Source organism: Sturnus vulgaris, chromosome 9 (assembly GCF_052056855.1).
Source record: "Sturnus vulgaris isolate bStuVul1 chromosome 9, bStuVul1.hap1, whole genome shotgun sequence".
NCBI lineage: Eukaryota > Metazoa > Chordata > Aves > Passeriformes > Sturnidae > Sturnus > Sturnus vulgaris.
In genome coordinates, this window is record NC_142251.1 from 16,672,320 (window position 1) to 16,679,852 (window position 7,533).

The following is a 7,533-nucleotide window of genomic DNA, read 5'->3' on the forward strand; positions in this document are numbered from 1 at the left end:
TCTCTCACTGCCAGGTTTTGCCACTTTCCCCTTCACATTAATAAATCTAGAATTTAGAAATCACACTGATAAATCTAACAAAGGTGTTTAATTTTGCCTCCATGCTTATAGTGTCAGTAATCTAAAGTCAGAGCTCTCAGGCTTGGTATCAATAGTGGCAGCAGTACCTGGGAGGAGCACTAATCAAGTTGTTATTGAAATAGTAATAATCTGTGTTAGTGCCTAAGTGAATAACCACTGCTCCATCAGCTTCAAGGAGCTGCAAATACTGCACACCAGTATGAAATGGTTTTCTAGCTCAGGTGGGGAATCATCAATATATGATGATGCAACTTCCATTTAAATAGTTTAGATCTATGATTCCCATTCTTGAGCAGCCTTTGTTATACACAATGTTTGATCTCCCAGACCCCTGCTCTGCTCTCTGTGTGTCATTTTTTCCTCGACGAGCTCTATTAATCCCAATTGCTTGGTAATGTAAATAAAAATAGTAGGAGATGTCATGGTCATTCGACGAGACTGGAAATCTAAAAGAAACACACTCTTTTATGCAGCTCTGCATTCACCCAGCTGGGAAACAGTGAAAAGTCTCTCAGACTTTTAAAAGAAAAGAAAAAAGCACAAAAGGCGGGGGTGGGAGTGGTGGGGAGGAGCCCAAAACGTTTCCAAGATGGCCAGGGAACAAACCAGCTTTTCCACACGGTCAATGCGGTTGGATTCTGCAGGGAAAATGCATATTCCAGATGGCGGAATGAGGGAGTAGGTGTTTGCAGGAGCAGCACAGACCACGGACTCGCATTTACTGAGAGGTGTTTGCCAAATCCTGAGAGCAAAGACCTCTCTTATGTATCTGTTTTAACAAACACCTTACTACAAACACTGCAGGCCACGAAGGAATTTGCTCAGTTTTGAAGCCACTTTACTTTTCACCTTCCTCCTAAAACAAATGCTTTCCTCAGTCCATGTATTTCACCACAGTGCTCTCTCCAGGGACCCAAAGCGAAGGTGACAACCTTTAGGGGAGCTGACCCAAACAAACGGCAATTTCCCGGTGCCCGGAGGCGCAGAGCGCGCCCCCAGCTCACTGCGGTGCTCCCCGGGCCCTGGGAGGCCTTGAAGCCCCTCACAGCCAGGCCCCCGCTCCCGCTCCCTCCACTGAGGAAGGAGAACTCTGCGCTCCCGCCTCACCGATAGCGCCTCCCGCCGCCTCCACAGCGCAAAATGGCGGCCGCGGGAGCCGCCTCAGCGGGGCCGGCGGGAAGGGCGATGTTGGCCCGGCCGCCCCCGCACCGTGCGCGCCCGGCGCTCCCTCAGGGCTCGGGGCTTCCCTCAGCGCCCGGGACTCCCTCAGGGCTCGGCGCTCCCTCAGCGCTCGGGGCCGGCGCGAAATGGAGGGCGCGGACCCTCCTCACCCTCCTCGCCCTCACCGCCTTCCCTCTGAGGGACTGCCCGGGCGCGGCCCCTGACAAACTGCCTGCTCGGAAGTGTTCTAATGCCAAAGGATGGGCCTAAACTCCCCATCAGAGCTGCCAGAGAGCAATGTGGAGACACTCCACGGGTGCTGGATTTAGAGCTTGTCCACGCATGGATGTATTGGGAATTACTCTCTTGAAAAGTCCTTACTCACTTCGACCCTGATGTAAATTTGAAAAGGCAGCTGATTCCTGAACCACACGACTCAGCCAAATTATTCCTGCAGGAAGAAATAAATATACCAAAAATACCGATCCTTTTAGTGGATTTTTGAAGATACTAAAGTTTTTGTCTTGCTGCTCAAGTGGTGCAACAAAATTCTTCAAATTATACAAATTGAAACAATACACAAAGTATTTGTAAAATGCAGAATTAGGTCGCTTACCCCTCTTCCCCCTGAAATACTGCAACTTAAAATTCTGGACTTACCATTAGAGCATGGCTTTTGAACTAGCAAATTTTAAATAAATGGCACAACTGTCTAAGAAAGTCTAAATTTTAAGCTGGTTCAAAGCTTCATGACATTCAACAAATACTATAGAGGCAGCTACTGTAAATATGTATTTCCTCATACATAAATAGATGAAAAGGAGAATATTTTCTCAAATATTGATTGATTTTAACATAAATAATTTTTATTTAATCAACTTTTTTGTTTTTCTTTCTTGAAAATATTAATTTTTAACTTTCCATTTCAAATTCTTCAACATTGTGCATATTTACATAATGGGTGTTCACTCAAGTTGTGCAAGCCCAGGTCAATTAAGAATTCAATGCAGGAAATAATATGTTCATTTTTACTATCCAGTGTATATTCAGGTATTTCCTTTATTTATTCCTCCCTTTAAAAGACTTGCATCAGAATTGTGTTGCATTACAATATTCCAAATTTTATACCACGCATTTAGATGCTTTAACTCATGTCCCCATCTAATAACTGGGCAGGCAGCCAAAGGTGAGAAGCATTTCATTCCTACTTCCAACATGCCAGGATCTTGGCCAGCATGGAACAACAAAAGATTTTATAAAGAGCTTAGAATACAATCAGGATTGGTAATGAACCCATTGCCTGAAATTAGATTCTGAAGCATCAATCTTATTCAGTAATCTGAATAAAAGTGGGAACATGTTTGTGCTTATAAGCATGCAGTAAGCATTCTTATTTTTTGCTTACAATAAATTCTGAAACCAGAAAGCATTTTTCCTTCTTACTATTAGTGTGAATGCCTTCTTTGATTCTGGCCTCAGGCAAGTTTCCATCTTAGTTCACAACATCTGCTTTTAGCTGACCAGACTTTAATGTTTAAAGCCATAATACAAACAGTTCATTTTTTAAAGCTATTTTTTTCTTCGATTCCTTTCCCTAGGTGACATCTCCCTCAACACACACACAAATCACATAAAATATATAGCAAAGCAGTCTCTCAACTGCTCTGAGACAGTTTAATTTTTGATTTTCCCCAAGCATAACATCTGATCTGCCATATGTTTTAAGTCTTTCCAGCTCATGGAGATCACATACTAAGTCATAAACTTGCATGTTCTGGTGCAACACAACTAGAAAATCATGAATACCAGGCATTGGTCAGTGATCCATATGATAACAGAATAATTCTCATACTTGCTAAATACAGAGCTGTTAGAACATTCCATTTTCTCCAGCGACAAACAAATTGAGTGTAGAAAAGTAGGAAGATGTGAGCTCACAATCAGTGGTGACTTCTCTCAGTTTCCTTTGCTGAGCTTTATCCACAATTTCAGAGACATGAAAAAACATTGGTCTCTAAAAAGCACCCTTCCTCACGATAGAAATCACTGAGAAATGTTAGGAAGCATGAAATCACAGGCAACTCCTGAACTGCATGACTTTTATCAGTGCTTGAGGTGGTTGCAATCATTAATTTATTAAAGAAACTGTAAAACTCAATATTTTTTAAAAAATGTTTACACCTGCAACCTTTTCCAGTAAAATAAAATACAAATAAAAATACAGCAAAAATGAAGTTATCTAGGTAAGGAAAAGGGGAGTTTCTTCTATGTTATCATGTTGGCTACGATTCACAAACATGGGCCGGATGTTGCAGCACCCCTGCAAAAACTGAAAGCAGGTGAAAGTTGATTTGTGGCAGCTGAAGTTACTCACGTGTGTAAGTGTTTGCAAGATTGGGTCTTCAGAGAGCTAAACGCGGCTCCCCGGGGCCGGGGCAGTGCTGCTCTGCGTGTCCGCCCCAGGGCACAGCCTGCTCCTGCTCCTGCTGTGCCCCCAGCACATGCTGCTCCGCCAAGTTCAGCTCCTCAACTTGGATTTTTATGTGGCTAAACTAAAATAGTTTCAGCACTATTGGGTTTTCTTCATGGTGAGGTGGAGAAAGTGTTCTTTTCTGTACTTTTTTTACCTTTGTTCTCTTTTTCGATTTCTTACCCATATACATTTTTGGTTTTATTGTGTTTTTTTAACAATTTTAAGAGATGAATCCCTGAGGTATAGACTAACCAAGAACTATTTTCATTGTGTATACTATTAGTCTCATGCTTCAAATTAACAAACAAGCACATTCCACATTTATAACTCCATGTCATGTACAAGCATTTATTTTATAGAGACATTAGCAATTTTGCACATAGACAAAGGAGATATATTGAGTATATAGACTTTATAGTTCACATAGCTGATACTTTACAATCCCTGTATATCTGAATCAAATGCTCAGCTGATAAAATAAAGACATACACAGGAGGAAAGAAAATGAGATTAATGCTGTAGTGATATTGGTTCTTTTGAATGTACCTCCTAGGGGCCAAGTCATTGCTGCTTCCCTTAAAAATGAAACAAAAAATGTCTCATTGAAAAGTGTCCGTGGAGTCTGCTTTTGTACAAATGACAAACCTGAAAGTTGTATCTGCAACCACTGTTTTGGAAAATATCTGGCTATTTTAATCTATTTTACTTTTTTAAAGGTAGGGACAGAATGGATCTTTTAAAGATAGAGCAATTTTGTTGAAGTCAGTTCTCAACAGAAGTACAACAATTGCTCTTGTTTTATTAGCTATTTGTTTTAAAATTATGAATCAATTATTATGAATCAATTCTGTTTACCAGCTATACAGCTAACATCTGGATTCCAGATCCTCTGATGGTTCATGCCCTTTGAAAATGTTTCCTGTCAGCAAGATTTCTTGCTTTGGATTGGAAATTATAATTCTATAATTAAAAAAAATATATTCAGAACTCCTGAAAAACAACACTTTTTAGAGTTCTTCCTTTAAATAGATAAGTATACTAGGAAATCTATAGATTTTCCTGGAATGATTTTTTTGTTTTTAAAAAAATAAGTATTTGTCCGCAGTCAAGGAACAGAAGAAAATTTGTGAGTTTTGAAGATACAGGTCTGATACATGATGAATTTTTAGAATACATTTTGTTTTACACTTAACACTTTCTTTAGAAGAAAGTTTATATCTTTTTAAATGTGGTTTATTATTTTGGCAAACAGTGATTTGAGGAAACCATGACACTATGGCCACTTACCAACTATGTGTCTGAATCCTCCTCAAGGGAATTAATTTTCTGGGCTTTGTGTCCACTTCATTATGTTCGGGGGGAAAAAAAAAAAAAAGAAAGAAACAAATATTTTAGGTAGTATTCTCTTTGAAATGCTCATCCAAATATATCTAGAAAACTTCACCTTCACTTTCTGCCTTCCCTGATCACATCCTAATTTTTAAATTTATACTGATTAAAGGTGGAATAACCACCAACAGTGTTTAAAGCAGCAGTGTGATCCATATGCAAAGTGTGGGGGGGGTCCAGCCAGTATGATTAATGGCTTGATGTAGGCAGGGCTAAGACACATATGTACTCCAAAGATACTTCTGTTAATTTGAAACTGTCTTTCCTAGAATGACAGCCTACTTACTCAGTTATTTCTAATAATCTTCCCTACTGTAGCTATGCTGTGCATTTTAAGTTAAACAGCAACAATGTGCCAATTAAATTTCTGCAGACTATATGATCTGAACACCCTACAGATCCTTAGCTTTTTCAAAGTAGGTCCGTGTATACAGATTTTGTTTGATCTCTGGTTCATGTCAACCTGGTTTTGAAACATACCATAACTAGAAAATGTTTCTTTATGATATGTTAGTTATCAGGAATGTGATCTATACTGATAGAGGGGGAAACAAGTTCATGCACTGATCTTTCTTCAAAAATGAAGTTTATTCTCCTTACATTAAGGTAGAAAGAATACATTCCTCAAAGTTTATATTTTCTCCCTTTTTCAACTTTTATAATCATTGCCTTAAGATTTTAAATTTACTAATTCAATGCTTGATAATATATTTACTGATACATCATAAAAAGGTTAAGTGCAAAACTGTGTGTTGTGTGTCACAGGTAACAAATTGTGGTCTAGTCCTTAGGAGACCATTGGGATATTACTGCAGTGCAAGTAACACACAACAGAAAATACAAGTGCAGAAGTGGTATATATCCTTGCAGATGATGGAATGGACACAAGCCAACCCTCCTGACTCATATCAGATACCAGGAAATTGTGTTTTACAGCACTGAAACCATACTGATGTAGGAACTTAACATGACTTGGCCTTTAAAACTGTACTCTTGTAGATGCAGCAAGATGAAACACACAAGAATGACACAAGTATCTGGTATCAGGATAAGAAGAAATAACCTCAAGTTGCACCAGACAGGATGTAGCTTGGATATTCTTCATGGGAACAGGCATTGGAACAGGCTACCCAGGGAAGTGGGGGAGTGACCATCTGTGGGGGGATTTAAAATGTCTGCAAACGTGGTTCTAGGGACATGGTTTAGTGGTGGACTTGGCAGTGCTGAGTAAAGGGTTGGACCTGATGATATTGAAAGTCTTTTCCAACCTAAAGGATTCTATGGTTAAGCTCTCTGTTCAGTACTTCATCATAGTCCATGAGTTCACTGCCCTTCATGTACAAATTTATGCAATTCCATTGCACAAGTCTCAAAGGCATTTGAACAGAATATTTTTTTCCACCTCAACCAAATTTGTACCACTGCAAACTGCAGCAGTATTGTATTTTTGGGACTGAAAATCCGTGTGGAACAGTATAATTCAAAACTTTAAAGTAGCAACTTTCTTACATTTTGGAATGCAGTAACTAAGCACAGATGTTCAGATTCCAACTGGGGCACTTGAGGAAATTGTACCAGTTCCCGATATGTTCTGAAAACAAACCCCAAAGCAAAAAAATTACATGAGAAACAGCCAAATAGAATGTCTGAGTACACTCACATTTAAGAAATTGTCCATCACCAGATGGGTTTGTTCCAAGCAAACTGTAGACTCCAAACTGCTGAGCATCTCAGGAGTAGGCACAGCACTAAACAGAACACATTCTGGGAAACTTGCAAACTAAGAAGTAAAGACAATGACTGAAGCTTGGGGTCTTCTCATCATCACAGAAACATTTGAGTACAAAATCCCACTGCATTTTGGCACAAAGCACTGAAGATGGTTTACACAGACTCAACTTATCCTCAAAGTAGCACAACTGCTTTGGTGACAGTGGAGAACCTGAGATATCAACATGTTGCAAAGAAAGAGACAAACTTCTGTCACACTGAATTTTTGATAAAAATGGAACAGGCAGCAAGGAGCACAGCTGAAAAATGCAGGATGTCGACACACTACCAAAAGAAACAGAGTTAGATATGAAACACTTTTATAACAAGCTGACTACTGACAACGATACAGAAAGTAGGTGACAGCATTTCAAAGTCAAGACATTCTACATACTTGTTGATGTGTTTACAACATAGATGAAAGAGCAGTTTCAAGATTTCACAGAGAAATGCAGGCTGACACGTTGACATTGATAAAGTTTTAAAAACATCTTCTCATATAAAGCCTCAAAGAAAACTTTGTAATTTGCATATTTAGTCCAGCTATTCACTAATCAACCCTTTCATGTATTAATTCAGACCATACAGACATATTGGTAAATTTTCAGTTAAGATGGTCAGAAGAGGACATATACATTTAAATACACAAAGAAAAGATG